Source organism: Odocoileus virginianus, chromosome 23 (assembly GCF_023699985.2).
Source record: "Odocoileus virginianus isolate 20LAN1187 ecotype Illinois chromosome 23, Ovbor_1.2, whole genome shotgun sequence".
Classification (NCBI taxonomy): Eukaryota; Metazoa; Chordata; class Mammalia; order Artiodactyla; family Cervidae; genus Odocoileus; species Odocoileus virginianus.
Genome location: NC_069696.1, coordinates 43,168,258 through 43,191,928, shown reverse-complemented (window position 1 = coordinate 43,191,928; position 23,671 = coordinate 43,168,258). Strand labels below are relative to the sequence as shown.

At 47.6% G+C, this 23,671-nt stretch overlaps 1 protein-coding gene across 5 annotated transcripts in view; it reads left to right on the top strand.

Moving 5' to 3' along the window:
* The window catches only part of ABTB3 (ankyrin repeat and BTB domain containing 3), a 473,097-nt gene that overhangs the window by 310,455 nt on the left and 138,971 nt on the right, over positions 1 to 23,671 (top strand). The window lies entirely within an intron of this gene.

The following is a 23,671-nucleotide window of genomic DNA, read 5'->3' as shown; positions in this document are numbered from 1 at the left end:
TAGCATAAAGTAAAACAAGTCTATCCATCTTGTTGCAAAAAGCAAAAGTTCATTCTTTTTTATGACCAAATAGTATTCCACAGTTTCTTTATCTTTTCATTTGTTGATGGACACAGGTTCCTTCCATATCTTGACAGTTGTAAATAACTCTACTATGAAGATTGGGATGCAGGTATGCTTTCAGATTAGTGTTTTGGGGGGTTTTTTGGATGAATACTCAGGGGTGGAATTTGTAGCTCTTATGATAGTTCTGTTTTTAGTTTTTTGAGTAACCTAGTACTGTTTTGCGTAGTGGCTGCACTTTTAAGTAACAACACCCCTCCTGTTGACCTCTCTCTGGTACCTTTTAAAGGGCAGTATCTTCCTGGGTGCAAGGTCAGCAGTCATTCTCCACATATGGTGGGGTTCTGAATGGACGTCTGACTTGATCTTGATCTTCTTCAGCCTCAGTTTCATCATCTGTAGAGAAATAAGACCTAGATCAGCAAGTTATCGTGATTTCCGATAGGTGTAGTTGCTGAGCATGGTTTATACAACCAGTTAGGTCCTCAGAGCAGCCAGGAGAAGATAGAACCCGAGAGTGATTTCCTGTCTCACCAGCCTCCTGCCTGGCAGCCCTGTGTTGAGTCTCGTCCCTCTGGTCCTTCTCCACACAGCTCCTGGTGGGACCCAAGTAGAACCCAGTCCTGACCTGGACTCTTCCTGCACGGCGGCCCCTCGGGAGCAAGGGGGCTAAGGTGCATCCTACAGCATCTCCGTGCCAGACTCTGTGGTGTAAAGACTTTCACGTGGATTATTGCATTTCCTCTTCTCAGCAAACCTCTCCAGACAGTATAATTGTTCTCTCCGTTGTTAAAAACAAAGAAGCAGAGGTACAAAGAGGTCAGCAATAAACATAGGTCTTGCACCCAAGGCTCCTGACACCGAAGCCCACATTCTCTCCTATGTGCCAGGTGGCTCTCCGGCCTTTCTGGGCGCTCCAGTCACTGCGGGTGAATGTTGACAGCAGCACATGCCACCCCAGCTCAAGGTTGTCAAATACCTCAGGATAGGACCGCCTGGCCTGGCCAGAGAACATCTTACAGCCCCCAGTCTCTGGAGTCCACCGTGTTGCCGTCTGAGATAGCATTTCTAGGAGACTCAGGATTAGAGTGATAGCTGGTGCTTCTACAGGACAGGGCAAGATGAGAGCATTCCCCCAGCAGCTGCAGGCCTGATTTGCCTATTTTGCAGTGTCAAACCACCACTTTCCTCCAGTAGGCTAGAGAGAGAGAGATTAGCAAAGGAGGGGCCCAGGCCAGGTAGAGGTAGGGCAGAGGGGGCTGGCTGGCCAGGCGCAACAGAAGGTGTTCAGAACTGACTCAGGCTGCTGGGCCCACTGCCTGCCCATCCCTGGTGAGGCTTCTGGGACACAGTGAGATGTCAAATGGAAGCAGGGAGCTACCCAGCTTGTTATCCATCACCCCCACATCCTCCTAAATTGTGAGCTGAGATTTCCTGAAGAATCATGGAACCTAAAGTTCTGGCAAGAGCCAAAGGTGAGAACCTTGGAAATCATCTAATCTTTGAATCCCTCATTTTAACCTCTGGGTGTCGGGGGCCCTGGATTCAGTCCCAGTTCCTGCTTTGCTTGGAGGTGAAACCTGGACATGCCAGACAGTCTCCTAGGGCCTCAGTTTTGCCATCTGCACCTGGGCTTCCTGGGCTTCCCTTGTGGCTCAGCTGGTAAAAAATCCACCTGCAATGTGGGAGACCTGGCTTCGATCCCTGGGTTGGGAAGATCTCCTGGAGAAGGGAAAGGCCAGTATTCTGGCATGGAGAATTCCATGGACTAGATAGTCCATGGGGTCACAAAGAGTGGGACATGACTGAGCAACTTTCACTTCACTAAATGGAGATGGTAATAGTTCCCAGCTTGTAAGGCACTTGTGGATAAAAATTAAATAAGAGCTGAAAAGAATTTCCCACCATGCCTGACTCACAGTAACTGCTCAGAAACGATAGTTCTAGTTCTGTGTTGCTATGGAAACAGCAGCATTTATTCATTCACTCACTCATTCACTCCCTCGTTCTGCAGATGTTTATTAGGCACAAGTTGCATGTCAGGTGTACCCCTAATCCCAGTACTATCACCAGACCCAAGAGACACCTGACCTGCCTTGGGTGGGGGAGGAATGATAGAAGTATCAGAACAGGCTTCCTGGAGGAGATGAGGCTTAAGCTACCTCCTAGAGTCTCTGTAGAGATTAGTGAAATATAGAGAGCCAGGATTGTAGGCAGGTGTCTGTCCCCCTATCCCCAGCTGGATGGTGAGTTGCTTGAAGGCAAGAGAATGTACAGTGTTGAGGTATGCATGCTTGGATCTACTTGCTAACTCACTTATTTGTGCATGCACACACACACATCTGTACTCCTTGTTCGTTTCATGTCCGTGTGCTTGTATGTAATAGGATGTTTACATAGTAGGTGCTCAAGAAATATTTGTTGCATTGACTGGAGAAAAGCAATTTGGAGACTTCCCTGGAGGTCTAGTAGCTAAGACTCTGTGCTCCCAAGTCAGCCTGCCTTTATCGTTGGTCAGGGAACTAGGTCCCACATGCTGCAACCAAGACCCGGCCCAGCCAAACAAGTAAATATATGTTTTTAAAAAGGTACTTTGTTTTCCAGTTGAGGATCCAGCTTTTGGAAGAAATCTACAACAGCAGTGTCCACAGGACTGCTGGTGCTCAGGGCTGGTAATGCAGGGGCATTTAAATAAAACCGTGTCTGGGCCTTTGTGCTTAAAAAAAAAAAGCAAGGCACTGGTGCTCAGGCCTTGAAAGATCGCAAGAAGCCACTGTGTCTCTACCTCTGAAGTACGGTCAAGGGGCCTGTGGCCTCCCTCTTGCAGTTGCGTCTGTCACATGTGCATGATGCAGAGTTCAACGGGAAGGTCGACAGACATCACTGTGAAAAGCAGGACCAGAAGGCCAACTCCCTCTTAATGCTTGTTAGTGGGAAAATGGTGATAAAATCTTTTCTTTTCTTGGGCTGGGACGGTCGTGTGGGTTAGCAGACACAATGACACTAAAAATTGCTCCTGCCAAATGCATCAGTTGAGATGGGAATATATACCTATCAGTACTGACAGGCCTTTGGAAAGAAGATACTAGAATATGCTCGGCATTTTAGTGTGAATTCTAGAGGTTAGGGTTAAGGTAGGCCTGTAATTTTTCAAAATTTCAAACTCAAAACTGTTATTTTTTTTCTACTTTATTCTATTTTATTTCATTCCACTTCATCCACCAGCATGTTCCAAAAAGAGCTAAAATTTGCTTTCATGGTTATATAATGTATGGCAAGATAAAGTAAATGTGAACTTAATGACAGAGATAAAAGGAAAACAAGAGTAAAGACACAAATAAAGGAACCAGGTGTGAGATGAGTTTTAAAATGAACATTCTACCGCTGTCTCCATATGCTCGTTCTGTGGGGCTCTAAACAGGACTCTGAGCTTCCAGGAAGGCGTTGTGAAAAGGGAAACCCAGTCAGTTCCACGGTCCCAGTGATTGTCACAGGAACCGGCTGATAGGAACAAGCAAAGCTCTGGCTGATACATGGACCTGAGGGGATTTGCTCTGAGCCCTTTGTGGAGAAGAGCCAGTGTGGTGAAGAACAGCCCTCTAGAAAAATCCCCACAGAGAGCCTGACGTTGCATTAAATAACTCTGTCTACTGTGGTAATGCTCAGCCTTGACCTTCCTCAAAGCACCATTCAGAGGGCCACGCTGGGATTCAGATGCCCAGCTCTGCTGCTCCTGCTAAGTGACTCCGGCTGGTTTAGCACAGGAATCCTTGCTGAAACTACTGCTGTTTGAAAGTGACAGTCGCTCAGTTGTGTCCAACTCTTTGCAACCCCATGGACTGTATAGTCCATGGAATTCTCCAGGCCGGAGTACTGGAGTGGGTAGTCTTTTCCTTCTCCAGGGGATCTTCAACCCAGGAATCAAACCGGGATCTCCTGCATTGCAGGCAGATTCTTTACCAGCTGAGCCATAGCGCTGCCCAAGAATACTGGAGTGGGTAGACTATCCCTTCTCCAGCGGATCTTCCCGACCCAGGAATTGAACCGGGGTCTCCTGCATTGCAGGCAGAGTCTCTACCAACTGAGCTATGAGTTTAGTTATATGTTATACATTTTTTTAAGAAGGACATGGAGATCCAACCAGTCCATCCTAAAGGAGATCAGTCCTGAGTGTTCATTGGAAAGACTGACGTTGAAGCTGAAACTCTAATACTTTGGCCACCTGATGTGGAGAACTGACTTATCGGAAAAGACCCTGATGCTGGGAAAGATTGAAGGCGGGAGGAGAAGGAGATGACAGAGGATGAGATGGTTAGATGGCATCACCGACTCAATGGACATGAGTTTGGGTAAACTCCGGGAGTTGGTGATGGACAGGGAGGCCTGGCGTGCTGCAGTCCATGGGGTCGCAAAGAATCGGAGATGACTGAGCGACTGAACTGAACTGATCTTATTTGAATTTCAAACGTTGTGACTTCTGGATGGAGAGGAGTTAAAAAGGGATGTAAGGCTGGGAGCCCGTCGAACCAGTCCACATGGTAAGGCCCATGGAGTTCAGGACCACATGGGTCTAGTGTGTTGCTGGGCCTCCCATGCCTGGTCTGACATGTGGCACTTTGTTGGTGCTCATAGTAGGTGTTTGTTGAATGAATAGATAGGGACATGACTTGAATAAGCAAATGAGTAACTGTTTAAAGAGAAGAGTTAATTATTCTAGTCACATTAAGACAGTCAGAGTGGACAACTACTGAACCTTTTTTCTCTTCCATCATTTGAAGAGTCTGAAAAAAGGGACAATGACTTCAATATAGGAAGGATTATATCTCTGACAATAACCTAGTCTCACCCCTTCCCCCATTTTTATGTATTAAATAACTATTTGAAGTGGGCTCAAATCCCTTCTTATCTCACCTCTTAATGAAAGGACCCTAGTTGCATCATTATCTAGAATCCAAGAGTAGTTTCCTGTTTTAACTGCCTGGATTCCCACCATCTCAGCCTCTGACCCTTCAGAACAGCCTTGAGCTCATCTAGCTTCTAGGTTTCCTGTCTTAACTGCCTGGATTCCCACCATCTCAGCCTCTGACCCTTCAGAACAGCCTTGAGCTCATCTAGCTTCTAGGTTTCCTGTCTTAACTGCCTGGATTCCCACCGTCTCAGCCTCTGACCCCTCAGAACAGCCTTGAGCTCAGCCAGCTTCTAGGTTTGCTCTCAGACACACTAAACCAGGAGCAACCTTTGAACTGCCTGGTCCTTCAGAATTTTGAAACTAATAAGAGAAATGGGATTTGTTTGAGAGTCTCCCCAGAATGTCTACTAAGTCTACTCCCCACCCGCCTTCTCCCTCCTTCCTACAAAGTATTTAAAATGCTGTGAGAAGCAGCAGGTTTTGAAAGTTGTGCACACATTTACTCAGCTCAGGGAATGATGGACACATCTGGGCCTCAGATGTTTTCCAGCCCTGCAGAGTGGTAGCTAGTCACAGGTGGTTGTGCACGGAGCTCAGACTAAACAGCAGCTAGCTCTGCATAAAGGCACCTTTCAGATTCCTGGGTGGCCTGTGGCCACTGTCTTCTCCAGATCTAGGAGAAGAACTTCCCAAGGTCTCTGTCCCAAGAGACATCACAAATGCACCCTGTTCGGATGTACTCTGCTCAGACAGTCATGTGACCTGGTTTTGACTCCCAGCTCAGCTGTGTGATCTCAAGCAAGTATTTGCCCTCTCTGTTTCAACGTTCACGTCTCTTAAACAGAGCTCTCAGTCTCTACCTTATAGGGCTGACAGTGCCTGGCCCATACTCAGCACAAAGTAGGTGTTATTATTTCCAATTTCCTCCTTCTCTGGGGGCCACTGAGGAATTAAAACTTGGTCCTGTCCTTTAATTGGTAGTTATCACTTTAGTCCTGTAGAACGGTCTTTTTTCCTAATCTCTCCCCAGGGCATGATAATGATGGCTCTGATTGTACTGAAATTTATGAGCGCTTTCTCTGTGCCAGGAACTGTGATATAAGCATTTTGTATATACTTACTTGACATATATATCCTATCTGAGATCCGGTACTTTGGCTCCGTGCCTGACAGAGTTTAATGCACACAATAATTCTCTGAAGTAGTCACTGTTATTAGCTCCATTTTTTGGCTAAGTTAAAGAAGGCTGATTGAGGAAGCAAGTGGTATCCAGGATTTGATCCAAGAGAGTCAACCCCAGATCCTATGTTCTCCACTACTTCACAAAGGGAGGTCCGTAGGTAAGAAGCACTGGTGTGATGTGCAGACACAACAAGTGATGCCAAGCACTATAGGAACCTGGGGGTAGGAATAAGCCACCTACAGAGGAGCTGGCCTTAAAAGGATAGACAGAGAAAACACCGGGTCAGGAAGCATCATGAGCAAAGGTATAAGGGTAAAACCCCAGAAAATGTTGAAGCAGCAATAGCCAGCTCTAACTGGAGTTTAGGTGGGTGGAAAGCAAACACGGACCCGATTGTGGAGGGCTTTGGGTGACAAGATTGGATGTTAGCCTCTGGGAACTGGGGAGCCATGGAACACTCTTGAGCAGAGGAGGACATCCCCACAACTGTGCTCCAGGAAAACGAACCTGGCAGAGGAATGTCAGGTGGAATGAAAGGTGGGGAGAATGGACACTGGGAGATTCCTGGACATGATGATGTCTGTTATTTCCTTGCAACTTGAAAGCAAAGATGCATTCCCAATTTTCTAGAACTGAGGTCAGAGCCCAAACTCCAGTCAGGCCTTCTGACTGTAAATTCTGGGTTTATTGCTCTTCAGACTACATCATGGCTGAACCTGTTAGAAGGTTTTAAAAGGCCAGTTCAGTTCAGTTCAGTCACTCAGTCATGTCTGACTCTTTGTGACCCCATGGACTGCAGCACGCCAGGCTTCCCTGTCCATCACCAGTTCCTGGAGCTTACTTATGTCCATCGAGTCGGTGATGCCATCCAACATGACTCTTGGAATAAGGGGTCTGAAGGCTACCTGACACTGTAGGAAGAATGATTGTGTGTGTCTGTATGTGTGTCTTTCCTAGGAATGTGCACACAGTTGTCGCTTGACTAGAAGTGGTCCCCTGCATCAGCTTCTTAGGGGAATTCACAGCCACAAAAACAGTGATGAACCACTGAGATTCATCAGGGGTCACACTCGAAGGTGAAGCCCAGGAGTCTGTGGAACAATTCCTAGAGTCTAAAAGCAAGGATAAATGGAAAAGAGGTGATAGATAAGTAGATAGGCAGAGAGGTTTTGGAGAAAGAAGGACAGTTAAAGGTGAAATGAGTACTCCGGGCCTAGGAACCAAGAGTTGTCCTCTGGCCCATCAACATTCCTTAGAGTGGTGACTCTCTACCGGGGTGATGTTTGCTTTCCAAGGCAACATCTGAAGACACATCAGGCTGTCGCAAGGGAGGGAGATTGTGCTATCAGTATGTCACTGTTAGAGACCTGAGAGGATGCCGATCATCCTAAAAATGCACAGAGCAGCCCCCCATGTCAGTAGCTCTGAGGATGAGAAACCCTACTTTAGAGAAAAAAAGAAGTCTTGCCTTATAAGTATGCATAGAGGCTCAGCAGGACCACTGGGTTCGTGCCTTCCACTGTAAGCTTCCAGGAGAGGCTGAGGACTGACCGACCTCCTGTGGAGTGACTTACATCAGATGCAGGTACTTGGATGGCTTTGTGATATCCATTAACCCTCCTTAAAAGGGGGCTGTGTAGGACCCAGGCCTGACTCAGGAGGCCCTGACCAGTGCCCGCTTGGCCTGGTTCCCTCTGGACACTAGGATGCACCTCCCCCTCATTATTGGTAATTCAGGACTTGTTCCCCCACAACCCCGCCTACCCAGTATTGAGAGAGGAAGGGGCTGAATCTCTGGCAAGTGAGCTGATTTGCACTAGTCTGTGACTATGCAGCCACACAGACTCCTTTGTCAAGAGGAAGCCTGCTCAGATTGGATTGATTCAAGCGTCTTCGTCCAGTAACCTAAGCATCCAGGGTTCCAGCTGCAGCCACAGCTGGATGCAAGAACCCTGACCATGTCACTGGGTCCTGACTCGGGCCACTTCTTCAGTCCTCAGCTCTGCTCTCTCCTGGCCATTCTGAGTCTTGTTCTCCTGTGCGGTAAGAGAGTCGCTGGGTTTCCAGGCTATCTGTTCACAGCCCCCAGTGAGGAATAAGTAAAGTGGCTCTCTCTCAACGGCCCCTGCATGCACTGTTTGGCTCTGAATGACGGGATATGTCCACCCCTGATCCAGGTCTTGCAGCTGGAGGGGAAGGGTGTTCTGAATGACCAGTCAGAGCAGACAGGAGGAGCCACAGTGCCTGCTCAGGGACTGGAGGTGGGGTGGGGGAGTACTCCAGAGGAAGTTTGGGGGTGCTGCTACCAAAGCAAGGAGAATGGGCACTCGTGAACGAAATGACACATGGTCATCAAACCCAGCTAGTCAAGCAGACACTCAGCCCAGGTGTCCTGTTATCGGCATGATCTGTCATCTCTGCCATGGCCTCCTAAGGCAGGCAGAGCGGTTGCCTCCCAAGGTCCCACTCATGGTGCTGAGGCTTGGCCCCAGGGAGTGGGGGTGCAGGAGGATGGGGGAGAGGGTGGGCCAGGGTGAGAGCTCAGCTTAGTGGAGTCCAAGATTGGACCCTGCTCTCTTCAAGGCTCGGACTTGTGCTAAGGGGATAGGGGCCAATGACTGTGATGAGGCAATGACTCAGGAAGAAAGAGGAAGAGGGGCCTGGGTCCAGCACTTAGGAAGTGACTTCACAGTCATTGACTGCCTTCCTTCCAGTAAATAGGACTTGCACGCCTACTATCTGCCCCCTTATCTTCCCCTCCAGGCTGAGGGTCTGTTGTAGGAGATCTCCTCCTCTTCCTGGCCCCACCAGAGCTCACTTTGATGCTGACTTTAATCCCCTTTCATGTGTCAGGCATGTCAGAGAGGATGGCTCCCACCTGTGGTTTCTCTGCTCTTCCCGGGACCTGTGGGTGGTCAGACCCTCTGGCATTACAGGCACTCCCCACCCATTCCCGGGCACCCTGCCAGGTGCCAGGCTCCCAGCCTCCGTCCTGCAGCCTCCTCCCCTTCCTCAGCAGCCTCTGGCAGTTGCCTGACCGGCATCAGCTAGAAGCAGGATGAACTTGGTTGCTCTGATTCCGAAATGCCTGCCTGAAGCTCTTTCCTGATATGGAGGAGGTGGCATTGGTGAGACGGTCCAGGTTGTTTGCTTATAATCCAGTACAAACCAGGCATATCAAGGGTGCCTCTACCTCTTTAATAAACAACTCTAAGTCCTTTCGTGGGTGTCCACTGAGTCTTTACTCTGTGCCATACGTTATTTTAGGATCTGGGGATGGTGACGGAAACACAAGGTAGCCCTCCATGCCTTTGCAGAGCTGCCCGTGAACATATAAGTTGTCAGGTGGATAGTATGTCAGATTGAAAGGCTCAGTGGTGAAAAATAGAGTGGGCTAAGGATGGAAGATAGAAGCTGCAACTTCAGACAGGGAGTTCCCGAGCCTCTGAGAAGGTGACATTTGCACACACACCTGATGGAGGGGAGGGAGAGAGCCCTGGGATGTCTGGGGAGAGGCCGTGATGAGTCCACGTCACAGGGCAAGGGCCGGTCAGGAAAGTGGCAGCTGAGCCCCAGAGGTGAATGGACCCCCATTCCCAAAGGGATTATAAGAATTCAGCCTTTCCCCCAGGGAGATGGAAGCCATTGAAGGATTTTGAGTGGAGGAGGGACATGGTCTGACTTTTTCTGTCCGAATCACTCTGGCTGCTGTTTTGAGACAGGGAAACCACTCCCTGATGTCAAGCGATAACCCCTCAGAGACGAGATGGCGGGACTGGAGGTAGCAGTAGGGATATTGAGAAGAAGCAGTTGGATTCTGAGCTTATTCTGAAGGAGGTCACAGGATTTGCTAAGGGACTCAATGTGGCGTGTAAGAGAATGAAGGAGTCAAGGCTGACTCCCAAGCTTTTGTCCTGAGCATCAAAGGATGGAGTGGTTATTTCCTGAGATGGGGAAGATGCTGGAGGAGCAGGCTGGGGGATGAGCATTGATCAATGGTCAGTGTGGTATGTATTATGTGTGAGATGCCATTTGACATCGTGGGAAGATGTCCAGTAGGCATCCACTAAGATGGAGAAGGCTGCTGGAGGCATGCTCTGGTGTTTACAAAAAGACCTTCATACGTGTTCTTTCTGTTAATGTGGATAAGAGTTATGGACTGGTAGATCAGATTATATCCATTTTGGAGAGAAATAAACTGAGGATCGTAGGGGCAAATAACTAATCAGAGGTTACAGAATGCCTATGTGGCAAAATAGGTCAGACTCCTCTGATTTCAAATCCATTTCCTCTTTCCTCTCTGTTATACTGGTTTCCAAGATATTTTTTAATTAATTTATTCATTATTTTACTTTACAACATTGTATTGGTTTTGCCATACATTGACATGAATCCGCCATGGGTGTACATGTGTTCCCCATCCTGAACCCCCCTCCCACCTCTGGGTCATCCCTCTGGGTCATCCCAGTGCACCAGCCCCGAGCACCCTGTCTCATGCATCAAACCTGGACTGGCGATTCATTTCACATATAATAATTTACATGTTTCAATGCCATTCTCCCATATCATCCAGCCCTCGCCCTCTCCACAGAGTCCAAAAGACTGTTCAATACATCTGTGTCTCTTTTACTGTCTCGCATACAGGGTTATCGTTACCATCTTTCTAAATTCCATATATATGCGTTAGTATACTGCATTGATGTTTTTCTTTCTGGCTGACTTCACTCTGTATAATAGGCTCCAGTTTCATCCACCTCATCAGAACTGATTCAAATGTATTCTTTTTAATAGCTGAGTAATATTCCATTGTGTATATGTACCACAGCTTTCTTATCCATTCATCTGCTGATGGGCATCTAGGTTGCTTCCATGTCCTGGCTATTATAAACAGTGCTGTCATTGGGGTGCATGTCTCTTTCAGATCTAGTTTCCTTAGTGTGTATGCCCAGGAGAGGGATTGCTGGGTCATATGGCAAGATATTTTAAAAATTGATGGGGAAAGACTTCCCTGGAGTCCAGTGGTTACAACTTCACCTTCCAATCAGGGGGCGTGGGTTCAATCCCTGGTTGGGGAGCTAAGTTATCACATGCCCCGGGAGCCAAAAAACAAAAATATAAGACAGAAGCAGTATTGTAACAAATTCAATAAAGACCTTTTAAAAATGGTCCACGTTAAAAAAAAAAATCTTTAAAAATATAACCAGTGGGGAAAAGTATAACCAGTGAAGACTGTCATTTAAGGCTGAGAACAGAAACCCCACCTGCACCTCAAGACTGCAGCCCTCCCTTGCTCCCGCCCTGTCCAGGGGTGTCTGGGTTGTGGGTAACAAGGGCACAGGTTCCGTTCCCGAGATGAGAGTAATGGGATGTTTGGTTCACGTGAATGCTCTTCCATTAATGCCTCTTTCTTCTGGCTCCCTGCCACTTGCTTCTTGACAAGAAAGCTCTTCTGGGGACTCTGCGTTTGTCTGTCTGTGTTTCTGTATCTGTTTTTGTACACTAGAGGCTGGAACAGTGAAAATAGCAGAATGCTTAAACTTGAGAAATGAATAACCCAACCTTGCAAATAAATCAGCTAGTCTACCAGCTCAAGAGGGATTACACCTGTTGGGCAAGAAATGAGATCATTGTTTTCTTGTCCTTCTTCCTTTTTTTCAATACTCTCTTGACATACAACATAACTTCCTCTGGAAAGCAATGTTTCCAAGGCTGGAACATGAAAGAAAATATATTGTCTCTATGGTTAATCTGAAGAAATGACTTTATGAATCTATTTTATTCTGTTAAATATTTCTCTGAAGCTTGCTGAGGTGGCAGGGGTTTTTCTGATTCCACGTTCCTAATAACAGAATACTTGAGCAGTGCAGGGAAGATACCCAAGGCTGGGGCATGAAAATAACTGGTTGGAAGGTGTATACCTAAGAGCATGAAAATCACTGGGGCTCTTGGATTTTCAGTAATGTGTTTGACATTGTTACTTGGTGTCCATTACCTCATTAAATGCTCATAAAAACTCATTTTACAGGTAAGAAACTGAGCTTTATAGGGGAGCCCTGGGTTACTGAGCTAGTACATGGCAGGGCTAGAATTTGAATCTGATGCCAAAGCCTTTGATTTTTCTTTGGTACAACACATTTGTAAATCCCATCCGGGCTCCCTGGATGTCATTTGAAAATTCTACCCAATGCGGGTCAGGGGTCACAGTGAGTGGCCCTGACGTAGGCAGACATGTACGTTAACCCCTGAGCCCACCCTTCCCATGAAGCACCCCTCCTCGAGGGGTCATGTATTGAGGACTTCTGGAAGAAGTGGCTGTCATGCCATCCAAAGCTACCATTTTGAAACTCCTTGGTTGCCAGGAATGATATCACGAAGGAAAGACATTGGGATGTATTCCTTGGCATGGCCCGGGATGCAGCTCTCTCTCTCTCAAACATACACACACAGCACAGGGATGTTTATCTGAGCATTAATTTCCCCTCTAGTTGGTTTTAAGAATTTTAAAACAAATGTTTACGACTCAGCTGTGGGAAAGAGCCATGCCTGAGGATCAATTCTGCAAAAAACACCATTAATCTCAGTGGGCCTGGCCGGGTCTAGTTTTGCCATAAATCTGTGTTTGTGTCCCCTTAGTCCTCTAATTCAGGGATTGGCAAACTATGCCTAAGGGCCTATTTTTGTAAATCAAATTTTATTGGAGCACAGCCACTCTTATTCAACAGCAGAATTGAGTAGTTACCACAGAGATTATATGACCCATAAAGCTGAAAACATTTACTGTCTGGCCTTTTATAGGAAAAATTGGATAACCTGTGCTCCAACACACACACATACACACACACACATGAATTTTATCTAGCAAACTCCTATGTATCCTGCAAGGTCCAACTTAGGTATATCCTCCACTGAGAACTTCTATAGCCAGCCTAGCCCAGAACTAAGCTAACCACATCCTCCTTAGGCTCCCAAAGGACTTTGAATAAGCAAATAGTCATTGATGTTCATAGAACATCACGTGCCAGCCACTGTTCTGAGCATGTCACATGGACGATCTTAACTTTCACCGCAACTCTAAGTAGTAGGTACTTTTTAAAAAGATGTATTTATGTATTTGTGGCTGCTCTGGTCTTCGTTGCTGTGCACAGATTTTCTCTAGTTATGGCGAGCAGGGCTACCGTCTAGTTGCAGTGTATGGGCTTCTCTTATGGCCGAGCACAGGCCCAGTAGTTGTGGCGCACAGGCTTAGTTGCTCTGTGGCATGTGGACTCTTCCCAGACCAGGGAATGAACCTGTGTCCTCCTGCATTGGCAGGTGGATTCTTAGCCACTGGACCACCAGGGAAGACCAGTTCAGTTCCGTTCAGTCACTCAGTCGTCTCCGACTCTTTGCAGCCCCATGGACTGCAGCACGCCAGGCCTCCCTGTCCATCACCAACTCCTGGAGTTTACTCGAACTCATGTCCATTGAGTCGGTGATGCCATCCAACCATCTCATCCTCTGTCATCCCCTTCTCCTGCCGCCTTCAATCTTTCCCAGCATCAGGGTCTTTTCCAATGAGTCAGTTCTTCACATCAGGTGGCCAAAGTATTGGAGCTTGCTTAAGGAGTAAGTCAGCATAAATTCTTCTGGCACCAGCAAATATTTCAGCAAAAATTAAAACAACAAAAAAAAATTACCCCCTTCACTTCATTCCAGTGAAGTTGGTCTTTGAGGAAACCTGTTGATTGACAAAGACCCAAGCTACTTTTTTGCAGTCACAAAACCACAGTCATTGCTAGAAGGACCCTCAGGGATCACTTGGTTTATTAGAGGGAAAGGATAGGTTTAAAAAACAAACCAACAGTATTTGACTACCATCAATTGAGTATTTAGTTGAGCAATGAGCAAAGAGTGACACAGATAACAAGGTGGTGGGCATCCAGGGAAGGGGAGCCTGCCCTTGGGTTGGCTGGGTCAGGGCAGAAATACCTCTGGAGGAGAGAGATTAAAGCCAGGCTCCCAGGGATGCGGAGGACCAGAGTCCCTGGAAGGCCTTGTCCAGGGTGCTCCTCAGAGCGACAGAGAAAGGGTGCGCACTTGGCTTTTCCCAGCTCCAAAGCTGGACGATTTCCCACCCTCACCCCAGCATGCTCGTAACATCAGGGGCACTTTGGTGTCCTGTGCCCCGGGCCCTCGGACTGCCCCTGCCTCCCCTCTCCTCACTTCATCCTCCCTCCATTGCAGGTACTCCTCCCACCCCACACCCCTGGGACTCCCCCAGACCTCCCAGAGGAGGCCAACCAACCACACTCAACACAACCAAAGAAAGCTGTGTCGCAGTTCAAGCCAGCACACGCAGGGATCGCCGCGGGGAAGAGCCTGTGCTGACTTCTCTGCTTACTTATTAGCTTTCTGCCCTTGGGCAGCCACTTGCCTTCCCAGAGGTAACCCAACGGGCAGCTGCCATGCAGGAACAGAGGGCAGGGAAGGAGCTTTGTGCTAATGAGTGCTAAACACCCAGCCTGTGTTTAGACGGCATTGTTTTCCCAGGGCTGCTGTGAGGATCAGAATGACATTACACAAACAGGAGGCACAGTAGCGCCTGGGGCTGGAGAGGTGAGCTAAGCTTCCCCAGGGCCAAGCCGCAGAGAAAAGAAATCTCTTCCATGAGAGAAAATATAAGGTAAAGGCCAAGTCTAGCCCAGAGGAGTCACCTGGGGACTGAGGTGGTTCATGGGGCCTCCCAACTCAGGGTCCCTGCAGGGAGGGGTGGACAGGAAAGATGGAGAGTGGTGGCAGGAGCCACCATGCAGAAGACGCCCTGGGTGTGGGGCAGGGAGGTCCTCTCTGGGGCAGGACGCCCCGGTGGGAAAGTCTGGCTGGAGCATGAAGGCGGCCCTCTGATGGGACTTGCCGGCAGCAGTAAGCAGAGCCTGCCTCCATTAGTAAAGCACCCTCAGAGTGCTAGAACCTTCTCTCAGCTTCTGAAGCCAGCTCCCCTTTCATGGGGAAGCCAAAGGGTCTGGCATTTTTTTTTTTTTTTTTTTTTTTGGAGAATCTGTCCTGTGCTTGGCATCCTCCCCTATGTGTTATGGTTTGAATTGTGTCCTCACAAAAGTCTCATCCCCCAGCACTTGAGCGTGTGACTTTTTCTAGAAATAAGTTCATTGCAGATGTGGGTAGTTAAGATGAGGTCATGCTGAAGTAGGATGGACCCTTAATCCAATATGACTGATGGCCTTATTAAAAAAAGGGAAATGTAGACAGAGACACAGATGCACAAGGAGAGAACAGCACATGAAGGTGAAAGCCCAGATGAGGGCGATGCTTCTTCACGTCCAGGAACGCCAGTGAAGCCCCAGGGTGGAGGGGAGAGGCGTGGAACAGATTCTCTGTCCCAGCCCTTAGAAGAGACCGGTCCTACCAGCACTTTGATCTCAGATGTCCAGCCTCTAGAACTGTGACATAATGAATGCCTTTGTTTAAGCCACTGAGTTTGTGATATTTTGTTATGACAGCCCTAGCAAACCAGAGCTCTGTGTTACCTTCTTAAACCTCACAACAAGCCTGCAAAGGGAGATATTATTATCCACACTTTACAAATGTAGGAACAGAGGATCAGAGGGGTCAAGTCACTTGTCCGAAGCCACAGAGCCAGTAAGAAAGAGGACAGGTATGAGCCTAGCTCTGTTTAGCTCCAAGCACACAGACTGTGGTAGACACACTTGAACGTTGAATCCTGGGTCTTGGTTGGAAGCAAAGGATATCTGAGGAGCACTGTGAGATCCAAGGGGGTCACTTGGCAGCGTGGGATTCCTGGCCCACAGAATGAGTCCCACCAAGACCTCCACCCTCCCACAATAAGCGGGCTGGGAAAGAAAGGTCAGGACAAGCCTAGAGGGTGTGGAACTGCGTCACTGGTGAGGAGTCTGGGGCAGTCAGGGGTGAGGAGCTGACAAAAAGCTGACAGAGCCCTCAGCCAGCTGTCTGAAGTCCAAGAGCTTCCCTGGCCAGGGCCAGGTACGGTCAGGGAGCCGAACGGCCCCAGCTATGAGACTCGGCTTCACTGGAGTCAGGACCCAGGAGGTCATCAAGGTATCCTAGGCATATCTGCCTTCTGCGCTCTTCAGTGCTCTTCTCCTGCAAGCCTTCAAAGCCTGGGCCTCTCCCTGATGCTCCAGAACAAGTTACTCCCCAAAGGCCTCCCTCATCCCCCTGCCGCCTCCCTCAGGCTGGAGCAGCCGTCCCCAGGCAGCGCCTCCCTTCCCTGCTGAGGGCCTGGCTCTGCAGTGAGCCTCCTTTCCTGTATCCTGCAGTTAGGAGAGCTCAGCCTCTCCCTAAAAGGGCCCCAGAATCATTCTTAATCAAGGCACAGAAAGATGGCATCGCAGTCCCCCGAGAGCCTGCAAAATAGGCCTTTCAAGCTTCATCTCCTGGCAGGGGACCGTGGGGACCACAGGGGAGCTGTCACTGACAGAGTCAGAGAGATGCAGAGATAGAGTGCAGGCTTTCGGTCACTTCTCAGGACCCAGGGGAAGGCAGGGGCCAGCCGGGACCCCCAGCTGCCTGAGGGTCCCCTTCCAGGGCTGTTTGTGGGTGAGGCCGCCTGCACCTTCAGCCGTCCTTGGGACCCCACCCCCTCTCCTTGGTGACTAGGAAGGGGGAGCAGAAGGGGGTGTGGCATGTTTTGCAGGCAGCAGGGCCAAACTGCACTTGGGGTGATTACAGTTCACCTTCTCTGCTGCCTCCTGCGGGACCAGTTGGCGGGCATCCGGCCTAGGCATAGGGCGGGGCAGAGCCAGGCCCACCGCACGGGCCCAGCCACTCTGTGGTGCGAGTGGTCCTCTGTCCACGCACTCTGCAGGTAGACCGGGCCTGAGGCAGGCCGCAGAGGGGCTCCGAGTCACAGCCCAACCCCCACGCCCCGGGGGAGATGGCCAGGCGAGGCGCCCCCAGGGGATGGGGGCCTGCAGAGGGGGCTCCTGGCTGCCCCTGTGTACTGATCCTAGGCCCTGGCCTGTGTGTGGCTGGAGCGGGGCACAGCCATCCAGAACGCCATCTCTGACTGGGGCCAGAGGGCCATCAGAGCTCGGGACTGGCTGCCCCCCTCAAGGACCACCTCCAAGGCTCAGCCAGCACCCCACAATCCCCTCCAAGGGGCTCCCCTCCCCGAGTGCTGCCTGAACTTTAGGGAGGGCCTTCCTGTCCTCAGCTGGGACTGCCAAAGGTACCAGTGCCCGTTGAGGTATCAGTTCCGATGGGGTCAGCCTGGCAGGGCAGCTCCTCACTGTGCCTTATGCAGTCTTTAACAAGCATCCGGGTCCTGGGTCTCTGGGTTCCAATTGCAGCTTTGCCCAGGTCAGATAGCTCTATCCTGCCTCTGGTTTGTCATCTGTAAATGGGGATGATAATGGTCACTGCCGCAAATGGTTACTGTGAGGATTAAGTATGATAAGACCCAAAAGGATTTAGAATGGCACATGCTAAGTACTAAACACAAGTAACTATAAGCAGCTTCCCTGGTAGCTCAGTGGTGAGGAATCCACCTGATAATGCAGGAGACACGTGTTCGATCCCTGGTCTGGAAAGATCCCACCTGCCTCAGACCAACTAAGCCCACGTACCACAACTAAGTCTGTGTTCTGGAGCCTAACAGCCACAGCTACAGAAGCCTGTGCACCCTAGAGCCCATGCTCCACAACAAAAGAAGCCGCCACAGTGGAAGCCCACGCACTGCAACTAGAGAGCAGCCCCCACTCACTGCAACTAGAGAAAAGTCCAGAGCAGCAACGATTACCCAGCTCAGCCAAAAAAGCACGGAACTGTGAGAAAGATGATGGTGACGGTGCTCTGAGTGTTCACAATGACGCTACTTCACTCTTACTCCTATGATCGCTGCTGTGACTATTAACATCATTATTACCACTGCAACTGCCATTTGAGCTGGTAATAATGCTACCCCCAGGGAAAACACCGCCCTCTATAACAATTATGGGTTTATAAAGCTTTGGAAATTTTAGTGGCTCCTACTGAGCCTGTAAAATGTGAATTTGCTGGTCAAGGGTTTTCGTCCTGTAGTTCCGCCTCCTGCCACCTCCTTATCCCTCGGCTCTGCCTGCTGCCCTGCCATTCCCCAGGAGTCCCCTCTCTCCGCACTTTCCCCCTCCAGCTAGATCCGCTCCTCCTTCTTCTTTTTTTTTTATTAACTTCCTCTCTTTTTAAAATTTAAAATTCCTAAAGACTCAGCTCAGATGTCATCTGTTGGTTGAAGTCTTCCTCGGCTGGAGAGAGAGAGAGAAAGATGCAAAATAGGAGATCAGGTGTGGGGGTTTTATTGGCCGGAATGTCTTTGCAGGGCAGACTCTGAATTAGATGCTGAGAACTGGTCTAGGAGAGAAGCCAAACTGGGAACCTGAAGCAACCAAACCTGCCTTCAAGTGGCTTAGAGGAATTCTCCTGAGCACCTTGTAATACCAAGAAACACAGTTACTGCGCGGCATGCCAGGTACTGTTCAGGTATGGGTGCACACAAAACAACCCTATGGGGTAAATGCTCTTCTGATCACTCCCCCTTTACAAATGAAGAAACTGAGGCACAGAGAGTTTCATCCATTTGGCTAGCGAGTTCATAGGAAACAGAGCTGAGTCTAAACCCTGGCTGCCTGACTCTGGAGCCCACGTGCCTAACCACAACTCTGTCTTTTCCTATCACAATTGTGCTTTCTATTTCCCTTCCCCCATCTTCCCTTCATTCAGTTCCGTTACTCCCTACCCCTTGGCTGTGAGCTTAGGGTAGAAGGGACCAAGTCATTCTTTATTCATTAATTCAGCAAATATTTCATATGCACCACCTGAAGATACAAAACATGTGAGTATATTTGAGAAGTACTTAGAACAGTGCCTCGTACATCAGCAGCAGCATCACCGTCACTATCACTCTCAACATCACCATCTTTACTGTCATCATCATCATCTTCATCATCTATACCCCCTGCACAAAACCTGGCACTAAGAAGATTTTCAGCGAATATTTTATTGAAAGCTGGATGGCGAGGCGTTTCTCACAATCACTTACATTCCCAGAAAGGGACAGCTTTTCAGTGTCAGGAAAACTGATGCTCTTATTCTGAGTCCTCAGAGGAGCCATTTGCCGCCCATCTCCCTTTCTTGAGGTGGTGGATGCATCCTTCCTTCTCCTGGAAGTGGCTCAGTCCCACATCATCTCTCTGATTCCAGTAGGCAGAAGTGATTCCTCCTTCTCACACCAGAACAGAGTCTGGCCCAGCTCTGTGAGCCCCTTTCCCTTCCCTCTGCATTAGGAGGACCTTGAATCATAAGCACATCCCCAGTGCAGAAGACAGTCTCCAAACAGAAACTGAAAAATGAAAGGAAGGTGGGGGGCATGGGGCCAGAAACACCAGCCCTCAAGGTCACTTCTTCAGTGGTCTCCAAGGAATGAACATCAAGAGCACTTCTGAAAATAAAATGTCAGAGACAATGATCTAAAAGTAGAGAGAGAAGTGTCTGGAAGAACTGAGGAAGAAAGTTATGAAAAATGGCATTCTTTGGTATCTCTATTTCTGCATTAACCACTGAAATTTACCCGGAGGAGAAAAAGGCAAAGGCTGAGAAGGTGTCCAGACTGAGAATAGATAGTACTGAGTTTTAAAGTGAAATTACATGTCTGGACTTCTAGAAAGACAGCTGATGTTCATTTCAGAATTGCTCCATCAGGTCCCCAGCACCCTGAAGACTTCTGTAACTCCTGATAGGAAGCATAGGTCTCCTATGTCTGCTGTAACAAATTACCACAGACTGGGTGGCCTGAAATAACATAAATGTATTCTCTTACAGTTTTGGAGGTCAGAGTCCAAAATGAGTTTCCCTGAGCCAAAACTAAGATGTCAGCAGTGCTGTGTTCCCTTCCGGAGGCTCTGGGGGAAGCCCCTTTCGTTGCCTTTACCACCTTCTAGGGCTGCCCACGCTCCTCAGCTCGTGGTCGCTTTCCTTCTATAGCCAGTTCAGTCTTTCTCCCGCTGAATCACTCTGACATGGGCTCTTATGCTTCTCTCTTCCCTATTTGAAGGACCCTTGTGATTACACTGGGCCCACCCAGATAATCCAAGACAGTCTCCTAATCTTAAAATCACCTGATTAGCAGCCTTAATTCTTTCTGCCACCTTAATTCCTTCCACCCTTGCCAGGTAACTTATTCACAGGTTCAAGGGATTAGAAAGTGCACATCTTTGGGGACCAGGATGTGGCCTACCACTTGGTATTACAGATATAGGATTATATGATGATTCTTTCAAAATTGGTAATTCATTTGGACTATTACTCAATCATAAAAAAAGGATGAAATAATGCAATTTGCAGCAATATGGGTGGACCTGGAGAATACTATGCTAAGTGAAGTAAATCAGACAGAGAAAGACAGCTATCATATGATATCAGTTATATGTGGAATCTAAAAAATGATACAAATGAACTTACTTATGAAATAAGAAATAGATTTACAGACATAGAAGCAAATATATGATTACCAAAGAGGAACGGGGGAAGGGATAAATTAGAAGTTTAGGATTAACAGATATACACTACCATACATAAAACAGATAAATAACAAGGAACTATTGTATAACACAGGGAAACAGGGAACTATATTCACTATCTCATAATAACCTATAATAGAAAAGAATCTGAGAAAGAATATATATGTGTGTGTGTGTATACATAATTGAATCACTTTGTTCTATACCTGAAATTAGCACATTGTAAATCAGCTATGCTGCAATTCAAAAATTTTTTAATTGATAATTTATTTCTGGAACTGGAAGTTGTTTTTCATGATTCAGAAATTGGAATAAACCAAGTTAGTGTGACCTCAGGAGAGTTACTTAACCTCTCTGGTTAAACCTTTGTTTTCTCATCTCTAAAGAGTTGAGCAGTAAACTCTCCTAATGAGCAACTATGGCTTCACCATCTCATGCCCAGAGCCCGGCACATAGTAGGCACTCAGAAAACATGTGTGCTGACTTGGGGCACTGGATTTAGTGGTGTGAAAGGCTTCACCACTTTAAAATGGTTTCATGACTCATGGTTCTAAGTAATAAAACAAAACACGAGTTTTCAAAATGGATAGTCACATCTGTCAAGAGAACTCCTCCCGAGCATTTGTGTCATTTTTCTCTGTGACACATATCCTTGTACGAGAAGGCACTCAATTAGACACACACACACACATATGCACGCACACAATAAATGGAAGGATGGACAACTGAATGTGTGTATGTACATACATGTATATATACACACACAGAGGGGGAGAGAGAGAGAGAGTGTGTGTGTGTGTGTGCGCGCGCGTGCGTGCGCACACCTCAGTCTTGTCACCTGTAAACTATAACAATAATAATACCAACTGTGGAGAGCTGCTGTAAGGATTACAATAGTTAATACACGCAAAGCGCTTAGAATAGTGGCTGGCTCAGAGCAAGCGCCATATAAAATCTGAACTATTGTTTCTCATCAGCATCAGGAGTCTCTTGCCACAGTCCTGAAAGGATGTGGAAGTTCCACACATCACCCTGCTGTGGAGAGAGGAGGGGTCCCAGCCCCTGGAGGAGAGCTGGGGCAGCTGCTGAAGGAAGTGGCATTTACCTTGTGCCCTTCTTGAAGAAAGGGAAACTCGCTCCCTGTGAAAGCCGAGCGAGGGGCGTTCTGGGTGGGAGGAGCTGTGGAATCAGAGGGGCGGGGGGTGGGGCGGCGTCATATCAGGGAGAGTGAGTCCCTCTGTCACTTGGGGAGTGGTTTGAAATTTGATTGGACAGCTAGGTTAGGTAAAGATCACAAAAGTGAAGAAGTTCCCATCTTATCCTCTAGGCAATGGGAGCCTCTGAAGGTTGCCAGAGTGGAGACCAGTAGCCATGAGCTTAAGACTGCTCTAGGCAGTACAAAACATTTAAAATCACCAACTGAGCAGACAGTTCTAAAGAACGTGGTGAATATAGTGGAGGGGGAGGTGGGGAGGGAAGAAAATGTCCCAAAAGTCTTCTTATAGGGAGGGAGCCATACGTTTTTTTAAAGTTGAGAAACATTGAGTTATATCTGGGCTATATCATATATTAATATTTCTTGATGGAACTCCCAGAACAGGTGCTAGGAGGAAGAGTCTCCCCGGAAGCACCCGTAACCAGATGCAAATCTGGATAGGGCCCTTTTTCGCCAGCAAGGACTGTGAGCTTTCTTCCCCAGGGGCCCATGGCCTTGTCGAAAGTGCAGTACCTTTTAACAGCAACAACAAATGAGAATTTAGAGTCCTCTTGAGGTTGATTTTGCTCTGTAATCAGCTGCTGAGTTTCTGGCCTAATGGGATTCTAATGTTTTTAAAAGCCAATTTAGTAATCTTTGTATTTTCAATGGATTGTGAAAGCCCTATTAGTTATTTATATCACCGTACACATGCGTGGCTGCAAATGGCAGATTTATGCTTTTATGTGCCATTAACATCTACACTATGTTAACAGCACCATTTAGCCAGCTCTCCAAATGTTGGCCTAATCTCTTCCATGCCTGTACACACACACACACACACACACACACACACACACACACACCCCTCTATCATTCTGTGTGGTCAGCCATAGGGTATTTCAACTTATTAAATATCCTAGTGAATAGTTCCTCACTATATCATATCAAATAAGTGATAAGTCTGTAGTCACCAGGCTATTTAATTAAAGATAATCAGTCTTTGAAGAGTTAGAATACAATTAAATATACTTAACACTAAAGCTCGGTTGAACATGATTTAATCTTTCTTGGGTGATTCAGGATCTCACAGGCCTTGGAGGCCTTTGTTATGAATATAAATGATCTTCATGCTCTTACTCTGCAGAAGTTCCACTGGAAAGAGATTTCCAGTTGGAATTCTGCCAAATGCACAGACTTCTACTATAGAAGGTACCCTCGCAATTACCTGGAAATGGTTCCTAGACATCCTGGGGAAGACAAACCTGTGTATATTTGTCCTTGGCATAAAAATGTTCTGACAGCTGCTGTGAAATCCATTTTCCAGCCCCTGTTCTTTCTCTAATAGGGAGAAATTCTCAGTGGGGTGCTAATGTATCATTAACACCTTTCTTTAAAACATACTAATCTTTCTTTTCCATCAAGAGCTCTACCCAGGCCTCATTCATTAATTTAACTTGTGTTTTTTAAGGAAATCTCAGTGAGAAAGAGTAGAACAGAAGAGTTGGTAACAGAGACAGGCACAGGTAAATTTGTTTCAGGGCACATGCTGTATATTCAAAATAAATCCCGGAGCTCTCTTAAATGGATATATACTGGCTTATCATTCCTGCTGTCTATCAGTTCCTTCCTTCTTTTTCTAATGTGATCACCTGCACTAACTGAACCATATTCAGATACTTAATGATTCAGAATTTAAATTAATCTGGGAATGAAGCAGCTTGAAATAACTTCAACATACCTTGTAATAAGAAAAGGCAAAAACTGATAGGACTGAAAGGAGAAATAGA